Genomic DNA, 14,293 nt, shown 5'->3' on the forward strand with positions numbered 1-14,293 from the left:
CCAAAAACCCGTGACTTGATCCAAATTAAGCATATAATAACCAGCAACTGGTACAAAGACAAGACATATATAGGCAAACAAACGACCCTCAGGTGAGATGGATCGCGGGCTCTACCCACCTGAGGGACGAACACAACAACAAAAACAACGACAACTGCCACTGTGGACGGAGGCGACCGGTAGGGGGCTGCCGTACCGTGACACCTGTAATTATAAAAAGCACTTATAAAATCCAAGTAAAATCCTTGGATAATCAAGTTATTACAAGAAAGTACAGGAAAGCAGATCAAAACTACTTAGTAGCCCAACAGTAATACAATATATGCTTCTTTAAACAACTAAGCAAACAATGTCAATTTATAGTATGGCAGTTAACTTACCAAAATTGTTTGAACTTTAGCCCAGGACAATCAGCAGGGAGACAACATTTATGCAGATCTGTTAAATATGCAAGATAATACCAATCATTAGGTAACATTAGAAATACTGAGATCATCAATATTAATCTGTATATGTTTGGAGTGTAGTCACAAAAATATTACTTACTAACAATATATTTTAACATTATGTTTAGGAAGGCTTGTTCATGTTCTATCTCTCCATCTGTAACCCTTATTCCCTAATAAATAAGATATTAACTGATTTTAAATAAGAACCCTGATTACAAAATGCAAAACAAAATGTACATTTCCTCTGACATGTTATGAAGGTGCAGTTGGTGCAGTGAGATTGCTGTTTATCCATTTCTATTCTTATTGTGCATTATTTCAGACCAACATGCTGTCACTAAGTGGATACTAACGCAATGGGGTGTTATAGAATTGACAAAATATAATTGCTCAAAAAACTTGTTTTACGTGTAATAAAAATTCAAGTTTCTCGCCCGTTCACTTACATGGGAATGGGCGGGGTTAAAAGTTGTACTGCAGCCAGCCACTAGAGGGCAGCTGACACACGGAGTCTTCACTTTTCACTCGTGTCGGTCAGTCGTCCACTTGTATATACGGTCTCTGGATATGACACAAATGACATGGTGTGTGTAAAAATTGCATTTATTGAACAGCACAAAACAACATAGTGCCTTACACGTCAATTTACATTGATGTAGAAACTGAAATGTTTATTAATGTGCACTGTCCCTGATAAATAAATAAATAAATAAATAAATAAATAAAAAATAAAGCACTCTGCCTCATACGGATCACGACCTTGGCGAAAGCACGGGAATTTTTTCTCTTCGCACGCCAGAGAGCATTTTTGCTCGCGCGAATAAGCACTCGCGATTTTTGAATTGGATTTGACGTCATATCTCACCCTCTGTGACATCGATGATGCCGGGGGCAGGGCTTGTACACCGGGTACCGCTGTATGGAGACGCTGGAAGTCGTCATCGCAGCACCTATGAATATCGGGCACCCTGCTTGACCAAATTTTCATGTAGTCTATATTTTATAACGTGTATCAGTAACAGTTGCCTCGGAAATGTCTCTTTTATTGAAACAGGATTGTTAATTGTTAGTAATAAATCAGCGTTTTTTTGTGCAGTTTCACAACTCGCCAACGTATGAACCGAGGTAAGTTTACTCTGTTCACTCTACAAAAAAATTTCAGGTACGAGATGCCCACACGTAGACTAATATCGTAAAGTAAATATATTTCACACGTTAACGACAACGCACCCTAAAGTTCATTGCAGTAAGGAACTGTATAAGAGATGTTACGTGTAAAGCTGTTTGGTGGCTGACAAGTGGGAACCATGGGAACGAATACCTGAGTCTGTGTTTTACCTTTACATAAATGCTTGAATGACTCATTCCAAAATCATCTGTAATTTCCATTTTAAATAGGCATATTTGGCATAGTTTGGCGTTTCTTCAACGGAGTTAAAATGAAAACGGCCTCTGAGGTGAATATATTAATAGCACGCCCTTAAGCTCAGACTCGTGCGCAAGTTGCAGACCAACTTATTTGCATCGACGGTAAAATATTATCTGTTCTGTATAATTGTGTTAACAGTCTGTTTTATTTCTTATCATGCACGCGCATGTGCAGGCAGTTTAAACTACGACAGGACATGATATTTTTTAAATAAGGATTTTCCCAAAACATTCGGAATCCCCATTAGCCTAGTACATGTCGATTACGTGTAAAAGTATAAAAGAAGGAATTTAAGTCTCGACATACCTGCTTCCTCGAGTTCAAAATGTACACGCGACACATTTGCATTGACGAACTAGCACATAGAGCAAATAATACGTATTGATGGTGTGCAAAAAACGTGGGTGTTCTTTTTTTAATTATGTTTTCAGTAATTCTGTTATACGTAATTCTAAATTTGAAGCCTTGTTTCCAAAAATACATAGAGGGGTACATTTTGCAGACAAAAGGGGGAGGGGAGGTCTCAGGCCAGAATGTCCTGATTATCAGGAGAGATTTCACTTCCTCCTTCCTTGTGGCCGTGACCCTCCATATTTTGTATTGATTATATGTAAGGCCAGAGGTAAGGGCCAGGACAAATGATGATTTCAACTGTTTATCTTTGTCCTATGGCTTAGTGTTTGGTGTATTTGTTCTCAAAGTGGCAATTGAATATATCAATTTACTAAAACAGGAAAGAGCAGTTATTTAGAAAACTGATTCAAAATGTACTGCCGTAAACAAAAAGGCAGGGCTCCCAAATTGCAACTTCCCAGGAGGAAATCAAGAATGTAGCATGATTTCACTGAACACTACTTACTCCTTGGAGAAGTAGATTATCCTGTTAGTACTTACATACTTTCAATAAGTCAGACTCAAAGGGTCTGTTTAGTGTATCCTAACTGATATTTGAATTTGTAATTGTGTAATGTTTTTCATTTCTGTTCCTGGCATCACACACATGATTGCACTTACATTTGTTTTTGTAAACCATACACAAGAGAGCGTTCGGGTTAGAGATATAGGGATATAGTTATAAACTATATGCTACATTAGGACAAGCATGTCTTGCATAGTCCAATGTAGCGAGAGTGTCTGGCCAGTTTCACTGTCTTCTGATAATGTAGTACAGGTCTGAATGTGATTGTATTTTAATTGCATGTGGAAGTATCTGGATAAAGTCAGGTCATAAAAGTCACTCGGTTTACCTGGTATTCTGTGTCTGTCTCTTTCTTTTTTTACTTACTTGCTGAATAGTAGCAATTCCAGTTCCCCCCAAACCCTGTGTGTGCCTTTGCTGTAGGGGCACACAGTTGGCCTGCCAAGATGGTTGAATGAGAACCAACATACCTCAGTAAAGGCCCTATAATAATTTCCCAGGTCCCCTTTACTGTGTGTGTGTTTGTGTGTGTGTGTGTGTGTGTGTGTGTGTGTGTGTGTGTGTGTGTGTGTGTGTGTGTGTGTGTGTGTGTGTGTGATTGTGTGTGTGCATGCACATGCACATGCAGTATTGTTTACTCTCATTTCATGCTGACTAACAATGTGAAACAAACATGAAATGGTCTCGACAAAGGCTCTCATGTTTCATCTAACTGCATTTTAAGGAATATCAACAGTTTATTATTTTCATTAATTGAGGTGGAGCCAAATTTAAATGTTTTCTTTCATGTTGTGTTGCTCTTAACAGAAGGGTCAACAGCTTTTACACAATGTCTGATTAAAGAATAATCTTTTTCTAAGCCTCAGCCTGAACACTGTAATTGTTCAGTAACTCTGAACAATTTAACTCTGTCTCTCTTTTTTCTGTTTAACTCTTTTTGTCTCTTATTCTCTCCTATTCTCTCTTATTCTCTGCTTGTTTATCTAACCTCCTGGATTTTTCACCTGTGCTAGTAATATTGATCACATGCTGCATCATCATGCAGAAATAATGAGATGGTTGGGCTGGAGAACTAGAGTGTGTGCACAGAGCGGTATGTGAGTGGCTATCGTATAGAGTTACATCCAGGTGTCAACAGATACGTTTTACTAAAAAGGTACTCTGAGGTAAAAATATCAATGTGACAATAAACAGCCTTTTTAATTCCTATTTATTTAGACTTAATCTTACTGTTTACTAGTATCCAATTAGGAAATTTATCTAAAAGGAGATGGGGCTGCTCTGCATGTTAGTTATTTTGAACCTACATGGGCTGCACTAAGGCAGGGTCTGTGAAGATACCTAACTGGTGGTTAGTGAGACCTGCCGACATCTCGGACACTGCAGGCAATCTGTAGAGTGATGCATAATGTCCTGAAGCAAATTATGATGTTTTCAAACAGGTACGCAAAATGGGACAAGCCAGACCTTTCAATATCAGGTATCTTTAAAGTATGTTTAAAATTGGCATTGTGGTGCCTGAATGTTACATCAGACATTTAATCATTTGCAGTGATCCAGCTACCCAGGTGATTGAGTGAAATACTTCAAATACTGTAATAGGCAAGGCAAGCTTATTTGTATAGTATGTTTCATATGCAGTGGCAATTTGAAGTGTTAATTACTACAGAGATTGTAGTACTGCTTATAATAAGATTATTGTATTGTATACAAAATTATACTTAACAGTATTTTGGTTGTATTGAAACTGATTTAACAGTAGCCAGATATGCTGAGTGTCTGGATCTATTTTGCTTTGGGAATTTGACCTAATTAAAGGGAATGCCATACAACCTGGTGATTCAGCAAATAATATTGAAGCAATGGGTGATCATAGAGAGTGGTTTTAGATACTAAACTGTAAATACTTTTTACCTGGAAAAATACTTTGCCTGTGGCTGTACTAGGCTTGTCACGATACTAAGAATTACAACTTCGATACGATACTTAAAAAAAATTGAAATTCGATACCATTTTCGATACCAAAGTCAGATACGGTGCTAATTTCCGTTTTAAAGCCTTTTTAATTTTTTTTATAAACAAATGAATGTTGCTTTGTGTTTGAAAATGCTTGAAATTGTAACTTCATTTCACAACAAATATCTGTCTGACTGAACAATTATTTTGTGTTAACAAATACGAGCATCTTGTAATTCCAGGATGAAACATGAGAGAACATGAAGACGTTACGATTGGGCGTTTTGAAAATAAACAACCATTAAATAATGTGATAAAAAAGCGAATAATTTCTAGTATATGTATAAATATTTAACTTATCCCAACCAACATGCGACGTCAGAAAGACGTTAAAATCAAGTCTGTATCACGTCGGTCAGTCCAGACCCATTTTTGCATGTCTGGTGGACGTTCAAAACTGGTTCAAAATCTGACAGTGTGACTAGGACCTTAACCTTTTAACTTAACATGAACGTCTATGACGAGTTTTCTATCTGAACGTCTGACTAGGACCTTTATTGGATGTCAGGACGTGCAAAAACTGCAACTGAACGGCAGTAATAAACGTTTAAAAAAGACGTCGCTAAAACTTTCATTCTGGCTTTTCAGTGGACGTCTTTTGAACGTCTGACAAAGTGTCTTTGCTTGTGCTGGGAAATATTGAAATGGACCTTGAAAGTGACATACAAGTGTTTGAATTCCACAAGGTGTATGAACCCTGCAAACATGACTGTTCATCGCGCTGAAGCGCGTCGCATGCGAGGTCGTGCACCTCTCGAATTTTGTAACTTCGCGCGCGCTGCGCCTCAGCGCAATGAACAAAGTTATGTTTGCAGGGTTCAATTCAAGCGCTTGTACCAATATTTCCCAGCACGTTAAACTTAATTAAGTTAAATATTTATACATATACTCGAAATGATTCGAAATATTGCGCTTTTAATCACATTATTTAATGGTTGTTTATTTTCAAAACGCCCAATCTTAACGTCTTCACGTTCTCTCATGTTTCATCCTGGAATTACAAGAGGCTCGTATTTGTTAATGTAATACAAGAAAACTGTTCAGTCAGACAGATATTTGTTGTGAAACGAAGTAGTTACAATTTCAACATTTTCAAGTACTTTAGCCTAAATTGCAGCACTTTTCAAACCTGAAACAAACTGAAACACAAAGCAGCATTAAAATTCGTCAGGTAAGTGTTCATTCCCCTGTTTTGAGGGATGTTTCTTTTATACTACCACATATAGTTTCGGACAACACTGCAAAGCGGAAAGTATAAAGCCTCCACCGCTCGCAGAGGTTCGCGCGAGGTGCGCGCAGAGTCGAGCGCTATGGTCACTCAACCAGGCTTTAGCGCCCTTCGTTGAAATGTTCCAAAAGCACCGCTTGCAAACGGGCTTGTTCATGTCCTTCGGTTTTCCATCTGTATCTGCTTCAAATCCAACAGCATTGCACTTGCTTTAGCTGCCATATTAGCATTACAAACTGTCCTGTGCATTACGGCAGCTTGGGTGGGTCAAACGAAAGCGCATTTTATGTAAAAAGAATTGATACTTAAGGGAAACGAGTATTGTACCGTTTCAGAATGTTCAGTATCGATACGTATCGATATATCGATTTTTTTGACAACACTAGGCTGTACAAGAAGCAAAAGTTCTTTTGTGCCTAACCAAACTAACCAAAAGTGCTTTTGTGAATCTTCCCACTGTTTATAGTGAAATTCAGCCCTGGTTTCTGCTGCACCCCTTTTGTTCTTTTGAGTACTATTTGCATTCTCTCTCTTTCTCCCTCTCTCTCCTCTCCTCATCCATGGTCCTAGTTGAATGTCATGTTTTGTTTTTGGTGAATAGACATTTGTCCTCTCTGTGCTTTCTTAACCAGTCTCTGTGTGTGGAAGGCATACTGGCACACTGCAGTTGCACATGGCCTGTGTTTAACTAAAACGTGTATGGTTAAGCAGGTATTTTTGCAGACATACAAACTCCTCTCTGTCCCTTTCTACTAATAAGTGTGCTTCCTTTGCAGAATAGAGTATTATGATCTGATGGAGCTGAGCAGACAAGAAGTGCCTTTTTATGTAAGTATCAGAGATGTTTTTAGTTATTTTGCTTACATCTATTTCACTCTCTCTTGTATGGGAGACAGTTAGTAATTTTTAAAGATATGTAAATAAATAAAAAAGAGGACTATCTAAACACGGTAGGTGACAATGAAGTTAGTAAAAAAAATGTCTATGGCATCCAAATCTTCTTAAATTGTCTCTGTTTGTGCTCTCTCTATCTCTCGGTGAGTGTGTCTCTCTGTCTCACGTGAAATTGTATCCTTTTCATTCTTTTGTTCCTTTGTTCTCCTGGGATCTGTCCTTTCATTCTGTCAGCTTGCCAAATGACAGTACTCATTTGAGGCCTTGCCTGTTCCTTCCCTGTGTGTTTGTATATATCAAGGACATTAAGAGAGTTTCATTTTCTCAGATCCACTTTTTCCACCTCTGCAATCACTGGTAATAAAATTCTGATCTGTGCATTCTAACAGATTAGTATTCAAATGGAATGGAAAAGACCTATATAATAAAGACCTATATAATAAAGACCTATATAATAAAGACCTATATAATAAAGACCTATATAATAAAGACCTATATAATACGTTTTTGCCCAATTAGCCCAAATAATCTTACTGCTAGCATTCAAAGCAGGATGAAACCAGACGAAAACTAGCAACCTTTATTTGCTGACATTAAAGTAGACTAGTGTTTGCATAATTTTGGCAATGCTAATTGGTAGTCATGAGCTTGCATTACTTATTAGCAATATTAGCCTTGTAACTTGAGTACCAAACATATTTTGGTTAATCTCCTACATTAGAGGGAAGTAAAATAATTTTTATATAAATACTTTTATAGTATTCCTTTAAATACTGTAAAAATAAACATGCAAATATGTAAATCTTGTGGACCTGAACTAATATAACTGAACAGAAGACTTCACTGGCTGTTTAGATACATTTTGGTGTTTGCATTTTACATTGAACACTTTTATTTGTAATCATATTTAAGGCTGAGCAAGAAAATGTGCAGAAGAGTATATGGCCTGTGGTTGTCCTTCAGTGTGTGACCAGTTATTCCAACTGGGTTTGTTTAGGGTTTATGGTGCACTCACATTACATAAGCTTAAAAGCTCTGGCTCAATAGACACATGGACTCATTCATGTGGAGCTAAAAGCACTTTTGTGTTTGTGTTTGTGTGTGTGTGTGTGTGTGTGTGTGTGTGTGTGTGCGTGTGCGTGTGTGTGCGTGTGTGCCTATGGGAGTGTGAATAATAGTCAGCCTATGTCGTGTTAAATGTTTTCAGGTGTCCTTGAGTGTTCACCAGGTCAAGTGTTCTTTTTTAGGACTACATGGTTAGGTTGTGCTACTTTGTGTAAACAAAGAATCAAGCAGTAATTGAAACTATTCATTAATTACGTTATTGCACTACTTGAAGTATAACTATATGTACAATTGGCATAGCTAAATGATGTTAGTGTTTTGAAGTTTTCATTTTCACATGGATCCATTTGCTTGGCTGGGCAGCATTATTAAAATGTTCTTCTTACTAAATGTCATGCCTGAAACTGTAACCCCTATTCCAAAGGCCTGCTGAACTGAATATTGAACATGTTAACAAAGCTATTAATTAAACACCATTTTTCTTTTCTTTTTATAAAATTACATCCTTTTGGCTGAATTCTGTGTTAAAGTTTGTTGGTTTATTTACCATAGTTGTTTGTAATGGCTAAGCAAAGAAGTCTGGCTGGAAAAAAAAAGTGTATTAGTCATCATTAAATAATTCTTCATTAATATTCTTTAATACACTGGCACTATTTTGCCATTTGTCACGTTACTGTTTGCAAGCTGTGTAGCTTCATATTTAGGCAAGAAGTTTGAAATTTTCAAGTCTTTTCAATGTAAATGTTGTTTGACATGAACAAATACCACAAAGGAAATAGAGTAGTATGCATTTCTCCATGGGCAGAGAAACTTTGTGTTTGGCTGCATACACAAACAGCTCAGCTTTGGTCAAGATAAAGTCAAACTGATTAGATGTGTAAGCATTGCAAATTGTTTTAGGGTGTATAAGCTGTATGATAAAGGTGGTTAGTTACTTTTCCATTTTAACATCTTTTAAAATATGCTTTGAATCTTTAAAAAATCTTTTAAAAGGTTAATAAAATGTGTTGTTGATTTCAATAGTTCATTTACCTCAGGACAACATGGGCAGATTATTTTCCCTTCAAAACAGAGCTAATGCTGCAGTGTGGTAACACCAACCTTAGCCAAAATACCAGACACCTCAAAACTTAGGCAAACACAGAGAGAAAGCCTGGGGCATCGGGCCGTTTCAGCCATTAGCTCCCTTAGCCAGATATTGTTCCTGGACTTCCCTGAAATGGTGTGACTTGTGGGAAATATCTGAAACATCTCTTTATGCATCACTGTGATGACAGGAGCTTACTAACACATTTCCCTGTTTGAACTCCTGGGAGTCAGTTTCTCAATGTTATTTAGCAGTATCTCCTTACTAGATTCAAGCATTTCTTTTGCTGATTAAGCAGTAAGAACCCAGCAAGCTTACTGTTTTGGAAACTTAGCAATGTTTTTGGCTGGTTAATTGTTTAGATCAAGAGCTACCTGTAATCCTGAGAGACCTGGTGTAACAAGTCACTCAATCTAATAATTCATTTTGGTCCAGGAATGCCTGAAACCTGAAGCCTAAAGTGATTCCATGCTTGGGAAAAAGCACAAAATGTAATTTCCACAGGATATAATGGAATATTTACACTACTAAACAGGTGTAATTAATAAACAGGCCATCCAGTTTACATTATGTAAATTATGCAGTTCTATTATGAAGTGAATGCAAACTATGTAATACATCTCAACAGTGATAGACATTAATGTCAGGTTCAATGAGATCTTGTGAAATTCTCAGTGTTCAGTGCAGCTGCAAGTTCTACTTATGACCTAGCTGGAGCAGTCATACTGCAGAGTGACAGTGAGTTTTGAAGGTACTTTGTGCCTAAGGACTAATAATTCCACTCTGTAATTGTTCCCATTTTTCATCCAAGTGCATGGTGCTGTATGACAATTGGTTATCAATCAATCAATCAAATGTTATTTATATAGCGCTTTTTACAACAGTTGTTGTCACAAAGCAGCTTTACAAGTGCCGAGTCCTAGCCCCCAGTGAGCAAGCCAAGGGCGACAGTGGCAAGGAAAAACTCCCTAGTTTTTTGCATGAGGAAGAAACCTTGAGAGGAACCAAGACTCAGGGGGGGAACACATCCTCCTCTGGCCGACATCAGCCACCATGACAACAACAACAATTTAAACAGAAAGAAATAAAGAAAAGGAAAAGATGTAGTAATGTCCATCATGGTGTAGGCTCATCCGGTCAGGCAGTAGGTGGCTGGCACTGGATGAATCGCTTGAGTCTCCTCATCTCATTTTTCCTCGAGCAGGCGGGCAGCCATGTGGAAAAAACAAAACAGGGAAAATTAGCTCTATATGAGGACATATACAGGACAGATGAAATTAAACACATTTCTGGAGTGTGGCAGCAACTCCGGCATTAGTTAAACTATTACAGCCTAGCTAAAAAAGGCAGAACCAGAAGGTAACATAGGCTTGGGGGCATTCTGAGACAATGGCATCCATCCACTGCACTGTCAACAAACTTGAGTGACCACGAGCAGTGACAGGACGACAGCACCAGCGCCCCAGTCTACCATAAAACCCTTCGTCAATGAACCCCTGGATCTGTACCTTTATCTAAGGGGGGATGTTAATTATCAAACGCTAAACTAAATAAGTGGGTTTTCAACCTAGACTTAAAGATTGTGACTGTGTCAGAGTCCCGGACGCATTTAGGAAGATTATTCCAAAGCTGGGGGGCCTTACAAGAAAAGGCTCTTCCCCCTGCTGTTACCTTATTAATTTGTGGAACTAATAAAAGACCAGCACCCTGTGATCTTAGTTGACGTGGGGGTTCATAGTAGGAAATTAGTTCCTGGAGGTATTCAGGAGCAAGCCCGTGCAGTGCTTTATATGTTAATAATAGAATTTTAAAATCAATACGGAATTTAATTGGGAGCCAATGCAGGGCTGCTAGGACTGGTCTAATATGCTGAAATTTTCTAGTTCTGGTCAGAACTCTGGCTGCGGCATTTTGAACTATTTGAAGTTTATTTAGATTCCTATTTGAACATCCTGACAGTAGTGAATTGCAGTAGTCTAATCTAACAAAGGCATGCACCAATTTTTCTGCATCATCCTGTGATAATGCATTTCTTAACTTGGCAATGTTGCGGAGATGTAGAAAAACTATCCTAGTAGTATTATCTATATATTTATCAAATGATAGGTCGGAGTCGAGTATGACACCTAGGTTTTTGGCTACTGTGCCAGGTGTAATGGGGTAGCCTGCAAGATTAAGCATTAGATCTGGAATTTTTTGTTTTGCGGCCTTAGGGCCCACAAGGAGAACTTCTGTTTTGTCCTCATTTAGTTGGAGGAAGTTTAGAGACATCCAGCATTTAATATCTCTTACACAGGCCTGATTTTTTCCTAAACTGAGTTTGTCATCAGGTTTGATGTAAAGTTGAGTGTCATCTGCATAGCAGTGAAAATTGACACCATGTTTGTTTATAACTGTGCCCAATGGTAGCATATATAATGTAAATAATAGTGGTCCTAAGATGGAGCCTTGCGGGACCCCATATTTAACTATTGTACGTTTGGATGGAATATTATTGAGCTCTACAAACTGATGGCGATTTGTCAAGTAAGAATAAAACCATGAAAGGGCTGTGCCTGAGACTCCAACCCAACGTTCTAACCACTTTAGCAATATCCTATGATCAATTGTGTCAAAAGCTGCACTAAGATCGAGAAGCACTAACAGTGATACATAGCCTTGATCTGAAGCAAGGAGGAGATCATTTGTTACCTTGACTAATGCTGTTTCAGTACTGTGATGGGGCCTAAAGCCAGATTGGAACTTTTCAAATATGTGATGCCTATGCAGATATAGGCATAATTGCTGGGCAACAGCTTTTTCTATGATCTTAGATATAAATTATGTGTTTGAAATGGGTCTATAATTAGATAGGACAGTAAGATCAAGATTTGTTTTCTTGATCAGAGGTTTAATAACTGCTAATTTACATGATTTGGGCATGTGACCTATTGTAATGGATGAGTTAACTATAGTTAGAAGAGGTTCAGTTACAGCTGGTAATACTTCTTTTAATAACTTTGAGGGAACTGAGTCTAATGTGCAGGTAGTACAATTTAAGGAAGAAATTATTTTCTCTAATTCTGATTATGGGAGTGGATGAAAAGCATCAAGTTTTTCTCCCAGTTTGTAATTTAAATCAATATCAAGCAAACTAGATGACATACCAGTTTTATTGCTAATAAAAGGTTTTATATTTTGTCTAATATTCTCAATTTTATTATCAAAGAAATCTATAAATACATTACTAGTGAGGTTTAGTGGAATCTGAGGTTCTGCGCCTGCTTGATTTTTTGTAAGTTTGAAAATAGTATTAAAAAGAAATCTAGGATTGTTTTTATTTTTCTCTATCAGTGAGGCTAGGTATGCTGAGCGTGCTTTAGCAAGTGCCCATTTGTAGTTAATAATGCTATCCTTCCAGGCACAGTAGAATACTTCCAACTTAGTAGATCACCATTTACGCTCTAATTTACGTGCTATTTGTTTTAAGTTTCTAGTTTGGTCAGTGTACCACGGAGCGAGTTTTTTTAGATCTAGTCTTTTTATATTTGAGTGGAGCTACTATATCTAGAGCTGATCTGCAGGTATTCTCTATGCAGTTGGTTAGACTGTCTAACTCTCCTGGATCAGATGGCGAGTGGGCTAGAGCAGTTAAATCAGGGAGGGCTGCAATAAACTGTGTTACTGTTAAGGAATTTATCGAGCGCTTTATACACTGCCGAGGAGACGGGCGGGTATTTATGTTAAGATGAATCTCAAATTGGACTAAATAGTGATCAGAGATAGCTACGGTTTGCGGGAGTATATTTACATTATCTACGTCGATACCCAACGTTAAGATTAAATCTAGGGTATGATTTTGATAGTGTGTGTGTCCTACTACGTTTTGTGTAATGCCAACAGAGTTCAATATAGAAGTAAAACCCCTTGTCATTGGATCCTCCACATTATCAAAATGTATGTTAAAGTCTCCTACCATTATTATTTTGTCACTACTTACTAATAATAAATAATAATACATTTTATTTAATAGCGCCTTTCTAACACTCAAGGACACTTTACAATTACAACAGCAAAAAATAAATAAACTCATACATAAAATACAAGTAAGAGAAACAATAAAATATGACACAGTAAAACATGGATCAGTTAAACATTAAAAGCAATCTTGTACAGGTGAGTCTTTAATGAGGATCTGAACTGTAGAAGTGAGTTTATGTTCCTTATGTCAGGTGGCAGCGAATTCCAAAGCCGGGGAGCAGAGCGACTAAAAGCTCTACTCCCCATGGTGGTGAGACGGGCAGAGGGGACAGTCAGGTGAACAGAGGAGGAAGATCTGAGAGTGCGAGATGGAATAGCGACAGTGAGAAGATTAGAGAGATAGGGTGGGGCAAGGTTATGGATGGCTTTGAAAGTGAGTAGAAGAATTTTATAGTCTATACGGAATTTGATTGGGAGCCAGTGGAGCTGAGACAGTACAGGAGTGATATGGTGGAATGAAGGGGTTTTTGTGATGATACGGGCAGCTGAGTTTTGAACCAATTGAAGCTTATGGAGAGATTTGTGTGGAAGACCAAAAAGCAGGGAATTGCAATAGTCAAGGCGGGAAGTGACGAGGCTGTGCACAAGGATGGCAGAGGTATGTGGTGTAAGGGCACGACGAAGGCGACTGATATTTGTTACGGAACAGCTCCGGACCCTTCCCTGTGGGCGTGCCGCTATGTTGTCTGCGTGTCGTTATGTCCATGTTTGTACTTCCGTGGGTGTGGGTTGTTTGTGAGCGTGTTCGTGGTTACACCTGTGCCTTGTCTCGAGGTCACGTGGGTCTGTGTACTTCACCTATTTAATGTGCGTTAACGCGGTGTCTTGTGCTCGTCTTTGTCTAAAGTTCATGCCTGTGCAAGCCACCGCAATTTGCGTGCTTGCATCATCTGTGCTGGGCTTTGCGTTTTTGTATTTTCATTAAATGTTCAGTGTGCACCACAAGACGTCTGTCGCGTTTCCTCCTTGCTCCCACACGCCAGCGTCACAGAAAGACGAGCCGAACAAGACGACGTATGCCAGGATACGCCACCCGAGCACCAAGGGGGAAGAGAAGGAGCAGGCGTCACCACGGCTCTTCCCCAGTCCGGCGCCAAGAAGTCCCCATTACCGAGCAGCAGATGAAGCAGGACCCTGTCTGCACGTACCTGCTCTGTGCCGCTCGAGAGACGGAGGATGTCGAGAC

General features: G+C 38.6%; 1 protein-coding gene and 1 long non-coding RNA gene across 3 annotated transcripts in view; one reads left to right on the forward strand and one right to left on the reverse strand.

Annotated features, from left to right (window-relative positions):
• Positions 1-2,399, reverse strand: LOC143489320 (uncharacterized). The gene is made up of 5 exons (XR_013124652.1): positions 2,185-2,399; positions 1,315-1,399; positions 896-1,010; positions 381-438; positions 1-204 (listed from the first exon to the last, which is right to left on the reverse strand). It is a non-coding gene; the product is annotated as an uncharacterized LOC143489320 (long non-coding RNA).
• Positions 1,344-14,293, forward strand: part of arhgef28a (Rho guanine nucleotide exchange factor (GEF) 28a) — a 99,317-nt gene continuing 86,367 nt past the window's right edge. For both annotated transcript variants that reach the window (XM_076988260.1, XM_076988261.1), the window contains exons 1-2: positions 1,344-1,574; positions 6,818-6,869. The gene's annotated coding sequence lies outside the window, so the exon portion shown is untranslated. The remainder of the gene's footprint in view (positions 1,575-6,817; positions 6,870-14,293) is intronic.

This window comes from Brachyhypopomus gauderio, unplaced genomic scaffold, assembly GCF_052324685.1.
Source record: "Brachyhypopomus gauderio isolate BG-103 unplaced genomic scaffold, BGAUD_0.2 sc61, whole genome shotgun sequence".
Classification (NCBI taxonomy): Eukaryota; Metazoa; Chordata; class Actinopteri; order Gymnotiformes; family Hypopomidae; genus Brachyhypopomus; species Brachyhypopomus gauderio.